Raw genomic sequence first — 16,221 nt, 5'->3', positions numbered from 1 at the left:
GGTTTCATGTCTGGTATTGTGTCCCTACATAAATGTGGACACTTAATACGAAATGACACTTGGTCCTGAAAAAATATCAGCATCGTGATCTTCTCTCAAATATCATTTATTTAAACCCCAAAATGCCCTTGGGTTTTGATAACCAAAACTGGTTATCAAATTCGTATTCTACTCCCAAATACCTTTATTTGAGCCTCATATTGCGATGATCAGTAAAAAATGTCTGTTTGTGGGGAATATTGGGAAAGTGGTAGACCCCCAGAAAATTGGTCCCGCAAGTGGGTATCAATTGTTGCTCTACCCCCCAATTCCTTTCATTTAAGCCCCACATTGACATGGTCGGTAAATATGCCCGATTTAGGAGTGTTTTGGGGAGTGGGGTGGTCCCCCAAACACTAAGTCCTGAAAACATATCAGCAACGCTCTCTATTCTCATGTATTTGAACCTCATATTGCCATTGGCCTCAAAATTGTATATCAAATTCGTTTTCTAATCTCAAATACCATTCACTAAAAGCAAATATGACCGGTTTGGGGTATGGGCGCTAAAATCTATGAATATCGAGCTCCACTGTCTTGAAGACCCAAATTGTCTTGGTGAACAAATACGTCCTACTTGGGGGTTGTTATGGTGGTAGGACGTCCCCTAGACAGTTGGTCCCGAATTTTAATGTCAGATTCATGGTCTACTTCCAAATGCCATTCATTTGAGCTTAAGTTTTCCACAATCGGCAAACATGACGGATTTCGGGCTGTTTTGGGGAATGGGGCGCACACTCAGTGACATGGATTTGAAAATATATATCAGATTCGTGTTCTACTCTAAAATACCTCTTATTTGAGTCTCATATTGCAATGGTCAGCAAATACTCCCTATTGGTGGGTGGTGTTATGGGGGTGGGACACTTTTCCCAAACATTGATATCAGATTCATGCTTTACTTGGAAAGACCTTTCATTTGAGTCCCATATTGCTATGGTAGTAAATTTGTCTTCTTTGGGGAATGTTTTCGGGCGGCTCCTCAAACACTTGGTCCCACATCTGTTTATCAGATTCGTATTCTACACTCAAAAACCTTTTATTTAAGCCCCATATTGCTACGATCAGTAAATAAGTTATGTTTGGGGGGTGTTTTGGGGAAGGGGTGCATCCCCAGAATTTGGATATCAGATTCGTATTCTACTCGCAAATACCTTTCATTTGAGTCCCATATTGCCATGGTCCGTAAATAAGTCCTGTTTTAGAGGTGTTTAGGGGTTGGGGTGGTCCCCCAAACACTTGGTCCGACAATTGAATATCAGATACGTTTTCTAATCTTAAATACCTTTCATTTGAGTCCCAAATTGTCGTGTCGGGCGCCCCCTAGGCACCCCATCCGATATTGGGATAACAAATTATTGTCTGTAGTTTACTACAAGAGAGCAGACAAAATTTCGCTTAAATCGCATCACCCATCTCCGAGATCTGGCGTTTCTGAAAATTAGGGTAAGGGGGAGGGTCCGATCCCCCTTCAAACAAACAAACACAAATTGATTTTTATATATAAGATACCAACACGTGTGCGTGAAAATCATGAAAATCGGTTCGGATTTATATAGAGCTCCCATATACATCTTTCATCCAAAATAGCTTTTTCAGACTATAGAAGCCACAATTTTAGTCCTATCTTACCAAAATTTTGCGTGAGGTGTTTTATTTGACATCTCAAAACGTGTGCAAAATTTCATAAAAATTAATCCAGCTTTACATATAACTCCCATATATATCTTTCACCCGATATAACCTTTTCAGGCTGTAGTAACCACAATTTCGGTCCTATCATGACAAAATTTAGGTGTGTTTTAATTGACGTCTAGTATGTGTGCAAAATTTCAGGAAAATCGGTCTATATTTAGATATAGCTTCCACAAATATCTTTCATCAGATATGGCCTTTTAAAGCTGTAGAAGCCATAATAAAGGCCCTATCAATATAAGGAGTGCAGTCCGATTCAAGTTTAAGCTCAATGATAAGGGGCCTCCTTTTTCCAGCGGAGTCTGAGCGGCCTGCCGCAGTGCTACACCTCTTTTGGGAGGAGTTTTTACTTGGCTTTTATACATGGCATAGAACTTCACAAATGTCGCCAGCAGTAGGAGGGGATAATCACCGCTGATATTTTTTCTGATGTTTTCGCCAGGATTCGAACCCAGGCGTTCAGCGTCATAAGCGGACATGCCAACCTCTGCGCTACGGTGGCCTTTCATCCTTACCTGTTGAAATTCTATCAAGTGCATACAAATAAGAGTATTCTGCGAATGAGGAATTTTTACTGCATGAATTTGTACTACTCATACGCAGTGGTGTACCACGATAAACTAAAACTTAACAGTAACTATTCGCTATGGTGTACTCATAAAGAGGTTCACATTTATCAAAAGGAGTTGGGAGGGAGGGAGTATACTAATTTCGTTACTCCTAATCTAGTCATTCCGTTTGTAACACCTCAAAATATTGATCTAGGACCCCTTAAAGTATGTATATTCTTGATCGTCTCGACATCCTGAGACGATCTGGCCATGTCCGTCCGTCCGTCTGTCGACATCTCAATAGCGGTCGAATGCATAAAGCTAGCCGCATGAAATTTTGCACAGATACTTACTATTCATGTAGATCGCTGGGGCTTGCAAATGGGCCATATCGGTTCAGATTTGGATATAGCTCCCATATAAACCGATCTGCTGATTTGACTTCATGAGCCCATGGAAACCGCAATTTTTGTCCGATTTGGCTGAAATTTTTCACATAGTGGTATGTTATGACTTCCAACAACTGTGCGAAGAATGGTTGAAATTGGTCTATAACATGATATAGCTCCCATATAAACTGATATCCCGATTTGACTTCTTTAGCTCCTGGAAGCCTCGATTTTCATGCGATTTGGCTGAAATTTTGCACATGGTGTTCCGCTATGACTTCCCATAACTGTGCCAAGTACGTTTCAAATCGGCCAAGAACCTGATATAGCTCCCATATAAACAAATCTCCCGATTTTACTCCATGAGCCCCTGGAAGCCACAATTTTTATCCGATTTGGCTGAAATTTTGCATGTAATGTTCTGTTATCACTCTCAACAACTGTGCCTAGTACGGTTGAAATCGGTCTATAACCTGATATAGCTCCCATATAAACCGATATCCCGATTTGATTTCTTTAGCCCCTGAAAGCCTCGATTTTCATCCGATTTGGTTGAAATTTTGCACGTAGTGTTCTGTTATGATTTCCAACAACTGTGCCAAGTACGGTCCAAATCGGTGAAGAACCTGATATAGCTCCCATATAAACCGATCTCCCGATATCACTCCATGAGTCCCTGGAAGCCTCAATTATTATCCGATTTGGCTGAAATTTTGCATGTAATGTTCTGTTATGACTCTCAACAAATGTGCCAAGTACGGTTCAAATCAGTGAATAACCAGATATAGCTCCCAAATAAACCCATCTCCCGATTTGACTTCTTGAGCCCTTACCAGCCGCAATTTTAGTCCAATTTGGCTGAAACTTTGCATGTAGTGTTCTGTTATGACTTTCAACAACTGCACCAAGTACGGTCCAAATTAGTCTATAACCTAATATAGCTCCCATACAAACCGGTTTCTCGATTATCCTGGTTCGGTTCCCATTAGTTTTAATTTTTGCTTGTTGGACAGAAGTGTGGGATGTAAAATAAAATTATGCCCTTCAACTAATATTAGTTTGTATACATTTTTAGCAGAGGGTTCCCAAGATTCGGCCCGGCCGAACTTAGCACGCTTTTATTTGTTTCAAATGGCATAGTTCCTCACAAATTTCGCCAACATTAGGAGGGTTTGTGATTTTATGTCAAAATTTCATTCTTATAGAAAACTAGCTGAACCGGGCTGAAGTTGGCCCACTGAGCCTTGTTTCGGAAAGTGGATGTCAGATTCGTACTTTGCTTTCAAATTCCTTTCATTAAAGTCCCATATTGTGCTGATCGGTTTATGCATGTGTTTGAGGGGGTTTTGCAATGTGCAAGGGTTGTCCAATCCCTAAATATAAAAGGCAACCCTCGTATATGTTCGTCCGATTTGCAGTAATGGTCAGTTGTTAACCGATTGTAACGAAATTTGGTACAACGGATTCTCTTATGGCTTTCGACATTTTGGGTGAATTTCATATGAATCGGTTCAGTTTTAGATATAGCACCCATATATATGTTTCGCCCGATTTCCACTTTTAGAGCCTTTGTAAGCGCATTTATCAACCGATCTACTCATAATTTTGCAAAACGTTTTCCTTTGCAACTAGCACAACATGTTTGGATTGAGGTGGAAATCGTTTCAGATTTGCATATATTGGGTTGCCCAAAAAGTAATTGCGGATTTTTTAAAAGAAAGTAAATGCATGTTTAATAAAATTTAGGATGAACTTTAATCAAATATACTTTTTTTACACTTTTTTTCAAAAGCAAGCTAAAAGTAACAGCTAATAACTGACAGAAGAAAGAATGCAATTACAGAGTCACAAGCTGTGAAAAAATTTGTCAACGCCGACTATATGAAAAATCCGCAATTACTTTTTGGGCAAGCTCTTAAATATATGTTCATCCGATTTGCAGTAAAAATGCAATAAAATGTTCATTTGTTAACCGATTATAATATAATTTGGCATAAGGGATTCTCTAATAGCTTTCGAATTTCATTTGAATCGGTTCAGATTTAGATATAGCTCCCATATATATCTTTCTTCCGATAGGGGCTGCTAAAGTTATATAAGTCATGATGAGCAAATACGTTCTATTTTGGGCTTGTTATGGGGGTGGGACATCCTCTAAACAGTGAGTCCCGAATGGTGATATCAGATTCGTGGTCTACTCCCAAATACCTTTCAATTGAGCCCCATTTACTATGGAAATATGGGGCTTATATGAAAGGCATTTGGGAGTAGACCACGAACCTGATAACAAAATTCGAGACTAACTGTTTAGGGAACGTCTCTAGTCCCAATTTGGGGAATGGGATACCCACTCAGTGAGGTGGCCTTGAAAATATATATCGGATTCGTGTTTTACTCAAAAATACCTTTTATTTGAGCCCCATATTGCAATGGTCAGCAAATACATCCTATTTGGATGGTGTTGTAGGGGTGGGATGGTCCCATAGACACTTTTACCTGATTGCTGTTTTCATATATGTGCTGTACTCCCAAAGACCTTTCATTTAGCCCCATATTGCTATGGTTGTAAATTTTTCCTTTTTGGGGGGTGTTTTTGGAGAGAGAGTGGCCCTCCAAATACGTGGTCCCTCATTTGGATATATTCTTTGGGTGAATTCTTCTCGCAGATACCTTTCATTTGAATCCCATATTGTCATGGTCGGTGAATATGTCCGATTAAGGGGTGTTTTGGGGGTTGGGGTGGTGCCCCAAATACTTGGTCCCACAATTGGATATCATATACGTTTTCTAAACTTAATTGCCTTTCATTTGAGTCCCATATTGTCGTAATTGGCCCATATATATATTTGGTAGGCTTTGGGGGTGGGGCGGTCCCCTCCAATACCTACCGTTTGATACCCATATTGTCCTTATCGGACAACTTTTGATTTTAAGTGATGTTTTTGGAGTAACGGGGGAGAGTCCGCCTCCTTCTAATATTGACAAATTAAAGAGGCTTTTCCTCCTTCCTATTTTTGTCATCGTGCAATAAGCCTATTTTAGGAGGTTTTGGGTTCGGGGCGGCCCCCCAGTAACTTAAACTTAATTTTTAATCAGAAATCGTACTCTACTTCTGACTACCTTTCATTTGAGTCCCATGTTGTCCCGATCAGTCCACTTTTATTTTTTTTGGCGGTATTTTTGGGGTAAGGGGGAGGGTCCGCCCCCCTTGCGAAATCAAAAAATTAAAGTTTGGATGTTAGATGTGTGGTTTGGGGTGAGGCGTACCTGAAACACTTGGTAATGAAGTAGATAAAAATGTGAGCCTCTTTTTGCCATAATCCACAAATATGTCGAGTTTGAGGGGTATGCAAGGTGGGGCGGCCACCCACGAACTTTTAAACAAACAAAAAAACGTTTGCCCATGAACATTCCACTAAGGAAAAGGGGCAAACTTCCCACATATCAATGAGTGCAGTCGGATTTAAGTTTTAAGCTCAATGTCGAATCGAGTCCGAACGGCGTACCGACACCTCTTTGGAGAGACGTTTTACATGGCATGGTATCTCACAAATGTTGCCAGCATTAGCCCTAAAAAAAAATATCAGCATCGTCAGCTGATCAGCGTCCATCCCAATTTGAGGGTAAAAAGTGTACTCCACTACAAAAGACCTTTTATTTTTGTCCTATTCTACCGCGATCGGCCTTGACATATTATTTTATACTATTCATAATTCTTTTTTTTTTGGGGGGGTAGGATAGGGGGAGGGGTATTGCCCATTGACACGTCCTTTCATTTGAGTACAATATATTCTCGGTCATCCTACATGACAGTTTGGCGTTGCATTTATTGGGAGACCAATCCTCTGTCCCCCCCGGCGCTAAGAACCAAACGACAATTTATTTGAGTCTTTTATTGTCGCGATCTATTGTCCTGCGGAACGGTAGGACGGAACCCAGATACTTGAATCCTTATACCAACATTAGATTCAATCTATACTGTCATAGATTTTTCTTAAAATTCACATATTATCCCGATCGAACTACACGTCCTATTGAAGGGTATTTAGTGGGTGGGCCAGTCCCAGACTCTGTCCTAATTGTGCATGCCAGATTCGTTGTCAAGTTCCAAAGAACTTTCATTCGATATCCATTTTGTGACGTTGAACATTTATGCTCGTTTTGGGGGTTTTTTTGAATAGGGGAGGCCCCCTGGACACCTTGGACCAAATTCTTATAACAGAAGTGTACTCAGCTTCCAAATATTTTTCGTTTGATAGCCATATTTGTCCCAATCGGTAACCATGTCCTGTTTTGGGGGGTGGGGAGGAGCCTCAGACACCAAGGAATACATTTTTATATCAGCATTGGATTCCAACTATAAATAGCTTTCATTTGCTATCCATAGTCAAGTTCCAAAGACCTTTCATTCGATATCTATTTTGTGACGTTGGACATTTATGCCCGTTTTGGGGGTTTTTTGGATTGGGGAGGCCCCCTGGGCACCTTGGACCAAATTCTTATAACAGATATGTACTCAGCTTCCAAATATCTTTCGTTTGATAGCCATATAGTCCCAATTGGGACTAGAGGGGTTTTGGGTGGTGGGGAGGGCCCTCAGACACCTTTTATTTGATACCCATATTACTCAAAGCGATTAAAGTGTCCTGTTGGGTGTTGTTTTTGGGGGTGGGGGCCCCCCCGACACTTAGGACAACATTTTAATGCCAAATTCGTACTCTACTCTCAAATATCTTTCATTTGATACCCATATTGCCCAAAGCGGCGAAAATATCCTCTTGGGGTTTTTCGGGGGGTGGGGGACAACGCCGGAACTTAAGAGTGAAATTTGTATACCAAATTCGTATTCTACTCTTAAATACCTCTCATTTGATACCCATATTGTCCCAATCGATGCACATGTCCGTTCGGGTGAGTTTTGAGATGGGGCGTCCCCCCAGATTATTTGACCCCAAATTTTTTTTACCAATTTCGTGTTTATGGGGCACCATAAGGTGACATGCCACCATAAGGTGGAGGCTACCGTAGCGCAGAGGTTAGCATGTCCGCCTATGACGCTTAACGCCTGGGTTCGAATACTGGCGAGACCATTAGAAAATATGTTCAGCGGTGGTTTTCTCCTCCTAATGCTGGCAACATTTGTGAGGTACTATGCCATGTAAAACTTCTCTCCGAAAGGGTGTCGCACTGCGGCACGACGTTCGGACTCGGCTATAAAAAGGAGGCCCCTTATCATTGAGCTTAAAGTTGAATCGGACTGCGCTCATTGATATGTGAGAAGTTTGCACCTGTTCCTTAGTGGAATGTTCATGGGCAAAATTTGCAATAAGGTGGCATACAGAATTTCGCTTTAATCGGTGCACGCATTTCCGAGATCTGGCCTTTTTGTAAAATTGGGGTATGGGGGAGGGTCCGCCCCTCCTACGGATATCAAAAAATGTAGTAGCCTATTTTCACCGGGGACCCAAACTCTACCATCTGTGAAAATTTCATGAAAATCGGTTTAGCCGTTTTTGAGTCTATACGGAACAGACAAACAAACTAAGAAACAAACAAACAAAGCGCAACAATTTCATTTTTATATAAGAGATTTTGTCAAATTATAAATTATTATTATCTATTTTTGATATCAAAGATTGAACTATTGAATTCTTTGAATCATTGTGCTCTTCCATTTTTATGTGGAATTTTTGCTGTCCTACAGATTATTTTTTGTTTGTTTTTATTTCATGCCAAAACAATCAGAATTTTTTGAGAAAATTTGATTCTTTATCATCTCATCTAAGTGATATAAACATTTCTGCTACGAAATGTCGCCAACAAATTGGAGAGGAGATGAAATGCTTTGAGGCTGATTATGTTATGAGTCCCGTGTGAGCGTATGAGAGTTATTTTTCATTTGCTGTTGTTATTGGGGTGGTTTCACGTGCTGCCTGGTGCTGTGCTGCTGCTGCTGCTGCTTCTTTGGTTTGCTTTTGTTGGTGCTTTTAGCTCAGCCAAAGCAGACACCCAAACAGAGCACCCACATGCGCACGTTCCACCAAAAACATATACACACACACACACACACGCACATAACTTAGCGTGGTATAAAATCAACAAAGTAAAAGGATACGTGAACAAGACAAAAAAAAATATCAACACAAAAACTATTGTTGACTTTCTTCCCTAGAAGAAGAAGAAGAAGAACAGCATACACCATACCCCAACGAAGTGGAAGTGGAGAAAAAATGGAAAAAAATACTACTCTACTACTAAAGAAAATTAAACTTTGCTTTGGTTTGTTATTTGTTTTACTTTCCTCCCCTGTGGGAAATTGATGGGCAATTTTTTTTTTTTATTATTTTTGCTACTCGCTATGGTGATAAAGCGTTGGGCTTTATTTTTATTTTAACTTTTGAGTTTCCCTTCGCTTTTTTGGTATTTTTGTAAATTTTCTTTGCCTTTTTTCTGTTTGGCGTCTGGCTGGGTGGGTGTTGGCGTCTTGGCTTTGGTATTTAACAGTTGTTTTTCTTTCCTTTCCTTGTGTTTTTCTTCTTGTTTGGCTTTGCCATAACATTGTTGTCGTCGTTGTCGTTGTTGTTGTTGTTGTGGTGGTTATAAATTTGATTTTTAATTATAAAATGTTCTTTGTTGTGCGTAAAAGCGACTATGACTGTGTGTGCGTGTGTGTGTGTGTGTGTAGAAAAGTGTATGAATATTTTCAAACAAAAACAACAGAAGAATAACAACAAAAAATGTGACAAACATGTGACATGTGATGATTACGTTTGACTAAATGTATGTGTGTATTTGGTTTTTTTTTTCTTCTTCTTCTTTTCTTTGGTTACGCATAAACTATTTTCTTAATAAGCACCTTTTTTGGTTTCCTAGAGATCTTTAGAAATTTTTCCAATTTTTTTTTATTTTCGATGAAAATTCAACACTTTGCTTTTATTTTCAATTCACTTGGGATTTTCTTGCACTCTTTGACAATTTCTTTTTTGTTTTCTTTTCAAGTTGGCTGGCTTTGGCTTTTTTTTTTTTTGATTTTTGGTATTTCTTTTTTTATGTTGGCCAAATTCTTTTTCAGATGTTTTTTCTCTGCATATTCCCAATCCACTTTTGATATGTTTTTCCAAGCACACTCTCAAACATCACCCATGGATGGATGTATGGATAACCGCACGCACTCGTTAGGCACTTTTTCGAACCAACTTTACCGCATAGAATCTTAACATCAACTGAACACTGTTTGCGAACTGTGCTAACAGGCCTCAGAGATTTTGCGTTCTCCAGGCAGAGACATTCGGAATAAAACAACAACAACAAAAAAAAACTATAAAAATTGATGGCCCTGGCTAAGTGACAAAAAGAAAAGTGAAAGCTTTTGCTCTCTCTCTCGCCCTCTCTTTTTCCATGCCTCTCACTTGGTGGTCTTTGGTTATCTTATGTCTGTTGACATAGTTTTACAGGTTGTTTTTTTTTATTTGGTGCCAGTTTTCTTAATGTCTGCTCTGTCTCTCTCTCTCACATTCAGTGTTTGAGTCCCTTGTGTGTTTCGTAGCTTTTGAATACTCTAAAGTCTGGCCAGGACCCTGCATAAAGCAACGCATGCGTCTTTATTATGTAAACAAAAATATAACAACAAATCTGCTGTACTAGTTTAACAGCTTTGCGGAGAAAATGCAACAATCCTTTTAGGAATTTGATTCATATTCGTTAAGGATAACAGGTACACCATTTCAAGTGATTGATACTGGTGGCAATAACATAAAATAAAATAAAATAAAATAAAATAAAATAAAATAAAATAAAATAAAATAAAATAAAATAAAATAAAATAAAATAAAATAAAATAAAATAAAATAAAATAAAATAAAATAAAATAAAATAAAATAAAATAAAATAAAATAAAATAAAATAAAATAAAATAAAATAAAATAAAATAAAATAAAATAAAATAAAATAAAATAAAATAAAATAAAATAAAATAAAATAAAATAAAATAAAATAAAATAAAATAAAATAATATAAAATAAAATAAAATAAAATAAAATTAAATTAACTAAAATAAAATAAAATAAAATAAAATAAAATAAAATAAAATTAAATAAAATTAAATAAAATTAAATAAAATAAAATAAAATAAAATAAAATAAAATAAAATAAAATAAAATAAAATAAAATAAAATAAAATAAAATAAAATAAAATAAAATAAAATAAAATAAAATAAAATAAAATAAAATAAAATAAAATAATATAAAATAAAATAAAATAATATAATTTAAAATAATAAAAAAATAAAATAAAATAAAACAAAATAAAATAAATTAAAATACAAAAAATAATGTAGACATTTCTTGCGGCAGAGACGTTGTAGGTTAGGTTACGTTGAAAAGAGAGTGCAGATATCAATCCGCCCATGCCACTATGGACAAACACCTAAGCCAGTAATCGGCATGTTGTCCGCTCTAAAAACTATAAAGTAACCTCTAAAAAAGAAATTTTAAGTTAGGAATTCCGTGCTACTTACAAAATCCTTAACTGTTTTCAATACCACTCCCCTTAGCCGGATATGCAGCCCATTGTGGCCTATATTTGGAACTACGCCGCCAGGGTCGCGCTTAAGCTGGGGAGCTCGGCATGCTGAAGGAGAATGGTTGCTCCCATAGTTCGATTCTAGGTGTTACGGATACGGAGGGTAGACTGAGGAGGATCTCCGACAACCTGGCACCATTGCCGACTGCAGTGAGGGCATTCGCGATTCGTTTTCCTGATGGTGCAGTTGAGGAGGATTTAACCTCGATCTACACAGATGGCTCCAAGATGGAGTCAGGGACTGCATTGGGAATCTACCCTGCTGCACTCAATATCAGTATGTCTCTGAGACTGCCGGACGAATGTACGGTCTTTCAGGCAGTGGTCTGTGCCATTGTAGTGGCCGCAAGAGAAATTCTGGTAAGGGATGTACTGCCCCCGAAACTCAGAATTTATGTGTACAGTATGGCGGCGCTCAAGGCCTTAGGGTCGAGGATGGTTAGGTCGAGATGCGTGGCGGACTGTTTGGAATCCCTGGATAGGATCCGGGCCTACGATGTGATGCTGACATGGGTTCCTGAGCATGAGGGGATTCCAGGGAATGAGAGGGCGGACGAGTACTGGAGCACTCGTCCGCCCTCTCATCGGTCTCTCATCATCGGTCACAGGCACAGGCTCCGGCGGGGGAATGACACAGGTTCCGGCGGGGGGGTGACACAGGCTCCGCCGTAGGTAGGTCCGTGCTTGCTTAGTGAAGGGCGGTTCTTCACCTTCCGCCTGGGTTTTCTACACTGTCTTTTGTCTTTTTCTTTTTATTCGTGTATAAACTCTAGAACACGGTCTCACATTATCCTTTTTTCCCTTTCTTTCTGTAGAGTACCACAATGGGCCAAACTGGCCTCCGAGTGAACTCACCTTTTGTGGGCGACGCATTCGACCTAACCTAACCTACGTGCCGGTATCTGTAAGACGCAAAAGCCGGGCAATGACAAAGGAATAGCAGATTATAGACTGATTTGGACCGTCTTGGCACAGTTGTTGAAAGTCATAACAAAACACTACATGCTCAACTTCAGCCAAATCGGACAAAAATTGCGACTCGTAAGGACTCAAGAGGTCAAATCGGGATATCGGTTTATATGGGAGCTATATCAGGTTATACGCCGATTTGGACTGTACTTAGCATAGTTACTGGAAGTCGTAATAGAACACTGCATGCAAAATTTCAGCCAAATCGCACAAAAACTGCGGCTTGTAAGGGCTAAAGAAGTGAAATCGGGAGATCGGTTTATATGGGAGCTATATCAGGTTATAGACTTATTCGGACCGTTCTTGACACAGTTGTAAGAAGTCTTAACAGAACACTACGTTCAGAATTTCAGTTAAATCGCACAAAAACTACGGCTTCCAGGATCTCAGGAAGTCAAATCGGTAGATCGGTTTATATGGGACGGTTATAGACCGATTTGGACCGTACTTGGCACAGTTGTTGGAAGTTTTAAAAGAACAACACAAAATTTCAACCAAATCAGACAAAAATTGCAGCATCCAGAGGCTCAAGAAGTCAAATCGCGAGATCGGTTTATATGGGAGCTATATCTAAATCTGAAATGGGTCATTTGCAATCCCCAATGACCTACATCAATATTTACTATCTGTGCAAAATTTCAAGCATCTAGCTTTACACGTTCGACCTCTATCGGGATTTCGACAGACGGACGGACGGGCTAGATTGACATGGCTAGATCGACTCAGAACTTTGAGACTATCAAGAATTTTTATACTTTATGGGGACTTTGACGAATATTTCGAGTTGTTACAAATGGAATGCCTAGATTAGTACACCCCCATCCTATGGTGGTGGGTATAAAAATGAAAATCGAACCACAAATGCTTTCGTAAATTGGAAATTACGAAGCAGGTCTCGGTCAAAATGACAAAAATTAAAGTCGAATATCCCCCAAACCAGTGGAGATATTGTAGGCCTCAAGCGGGCTTTTTGGTGGGGATTTTTCAGCACTATCCAGCATTGGAAATCGGAGCACGAACAAAGATTTAGCATCCCAACAAGTTTTCGAAATACCGTGGACACCAATTTTAGGGACCTGCCAAAACGCACTCGGACACACAATCTCGCCAACACCTCAGCTCTAACCATTCCAAATTTCAAAGTAAAACTCTACCCGTTTTCACATGGCATATTTATAGCCTACACCACTACTGTGGTACAGGGTATTATAGCTTAGTGCATTTGTTTGTAACACCCAGAAGGAAGAGAGATAGACCCAGTGATAAGTATACCGATCGAATCAGAATCACTTTCTGATTCGATTTAGCTATGTCCGTCTGTCTGTCTGTCCGCCTGTACATGTTAATTTGTGTACTAAGTACAGGTCGCAGTTTTCATCCGATCGTCTAAAAATTTGATACAGGCATGTTTTTCGGCTTAGAGACGAAGCCTATGGAAATTGGAAAAAATCGGTTCAAATTTGGATATAGCTCCCATATATATGTTTGTTCGATTTTCGGTAATACAGCAATAAAATGGTCATTTGTTAACCGATTCTCTCGAAATTTTGCAAGAAGGATTTCCTTATGACTCTCGACATTACTGGTGAATTTCATGGAAATCGGTTCAGATTGAGATATAGCTCTCCTATATATATATCGCCCGATTTTCACTTCTAGAGCCACTGCAAGAGCATTTATTAACCAATCTTCCCAAAACTTCGTACAATGCTTTCCTCGACGACTGTCACAGTATGAGAGAAGTTTGCTAGACATCGGTTTAGAATTAGATATAGCTCCCATATATATGTTCATCCGATTTGAAGAAGTTTCAATTAAAAAACCAGTAAGGAAAGGCAAAAGTCGGGCGGAGCCGACTATATAATACCCTACATCACCTGGAGTACGTAGTACTTTTTATATGTAGAACTTATCTCGAAATCTAGTCCTACTTTAATTAGGATACCTATTGAAATATAAAATAGAACCTTGAAAGATTTTCCTACCATAGGACAAAAGGATATCGGATAAAAGGTTAAATGGGAGTTATATCGAAACCTATGCCAATTTTGATGACACATACTGGGACATCAAATATTGGGTTGCCCAAAAAGTAATTGCGGATTTTTTAAAAGAAAGTAAATGCATTTTTAATAAAACTTAGAATGAACTTTAATCAAATATACTTTTTTACACTTTTTTTCTAAAGCAAGCTAAAAGTAACAGCTGATAACTGACAGAAGAAAGAATGCAATTACAGAGTCACAAGCTGTGAAAAAATTTGTCAACGCCGACTATATGAAAAATCCGCAATTACTTTTTGGGCAACCCAATAGAACATCTTACGCCCAATATTGTAGAGATTGAACCAAAATTATGGCTTTTACTGCCTTAAAAGTTCATATAGGATAAAATATATACATTGGAGCTATATCTAAATCAGGACCGATTTTAATGAAATTTTGCGCACATATAAAGGCGACAAATAAAACACCCCAGGCCAAATTTGGTAAAGATCGGACAAAAATTAAGACTTCTACAGCCTTAAAAGGCCATATCGGATGAAAGATATATATGGGAGCTATATGTAAATCTCAACCAATTTTAATGAAATTTTGCGCACATAAAAAGACGTCAAATTAACCAACCCGTGTCAAATTTGGTAAAGATCGGACCAAAATTGTGGCTGCTATAGCCATAAAATTCCATATCGGATGAAAGTTATATACGGGAGCTATATCTAAATCTGGATTTTGGCGAAAATTTTCACGCATATGAGGACGTTGGATAAAACACCCCAGGCACAATTTTGAAAAATTCGGACCAAAATTGTGGCTCCTACAGCTTTAAAAGGGCATATCGGATAAAAGATATATATGGGAGCTATATCTAAAGCTGGACCAATTTTAATGAAATTTTGCACACATTAAAAGACGTCAAATAAAGCAACCCGTGTCAAATTTGGTAAAGATCGGACCAAAATTGTGGCTGCTATAGCCATAAAATTCCATATCGGATGAAAGTTATATATGGGAGCTATATCTAAATCTGGACTGATTTTGGAGAAATTTTGCACACATATGAGGACGTTGAATAAAAGACCCAGGCCAAATTTTGTAAAGATCGGACCATAATTGTGGCTCTTACAGCTTTAAAAGGGCATATCGGATGAAAGATATATATGGGAGCTATATCTAAATCTGAACCGATTTTTATGAAATTTTGGGCACATATGAGGACGTTGAATAAAACATCCCATGCCAAATTAGGTAAAGATCGGACCAAAATTGGGGCGTCTACAGCCTTAAAAGACCATATCGGATAAAAGATATAAAGGGTGATTTTTTTGAGGTTAGGATTTTCATGCATTAGTATTTGACAGATCACGTGGGATTTCAGACATGGTGTCAAAGAGAAAGATTCTCAGTATGCTTTGACATTTCATCATGAATAGACTTACTAACGAGCAACGCTTGCAAATCATTGAATTTTTTTACCAAAATCAGTGTTCGGTTCGAAATGTGTTCAAATTTTGACAAATTTTGTTCAGCGATGAGGCTCATTTCTGGTTGAATGGCTACGTAAATAAGCAAAATTGCCGCATTTGGAGTGAAGAGCAACCAGAAGCCGTTCAAGAACTGCCCATGCATCCCGAAAAATGCACTGTTTGGTGTGGTTTGTACGCTGGTGGAATCATTGGACCGTATTTTTTCAAAGATGCTGTTGGACGCAACGTTACGGTGAATGAACACATATCGAACCGAACACTGATTTTGGTAATAAAATTCAATGATTTGCAAGCGTTGCTCGTTAGTAAGTCTATTCATGATGAAATGTCAAAGCATACTGAGCATCTTTCTCTTTGACACCATGTCTGAAATCCCACGTGATCTGTCAAATACTAATGCATGAAAATCCTAACCTCAAAAAAATCACCCTTTATTTTACTTCTTGAGCCCCTTAAAGGCAAAATTCTTATTTGAATTGGCTGAAATTTTACACAAGACTTCCACTGTGG

The 16,221-nt window shown here is 38.6% G+C and overlaps 1 protein-coding gene across 3 annotated transcripts in view; it reads right to left on the bottom strand.

Annotated features, from left to right (window-relative positions):
* LOC106091250 (G-protein coupled receptor 52) overlaps nucleotides 1-16,221 on the bottom strand; it is a 226,120-nt gene that overhangs the window by 118,240 nt on the left and 91,659 nt on the right. For 2 of the 3 annotated variants that reach the window (XM_059363369.1, XM_059363368.1), the window contains exon 1: nucleotides 9,531-9,888. The exons of the other annotated variant lie outside the window; for it this stretch is intronic. The gene's annotated coding sequence lies outside the window, so the exon portion shown is untranslated. Of the gene's footprint in view, nucleotides 1-9,530; nucleotides 9,889-16,221 lie in introns of those variants that run through there. 3 annotated transcript variants of the gene reach the window in all.

Source organism: Stomoxys calcitrans, chromosome 1, assembly GCF_963082655.1.
Source record: "Stomoxys calcitrans chromosome 1, idStoCalc2.1, whole genome shotgun sequence".
In the NCBI taxonomy this organism is placed as follows: domain Eukaryota; kingdom Metazoa; phylum Arthropoda; class Insecta; order Diptera; family Muscidae; genus Stomoxys; species Stomoxys calcitrans.
The sequence above is the reverse complement of the archived record's forward strand: the minus strand, read 5'-3'. Positions and strand labels throughout refer to the sequence as shown.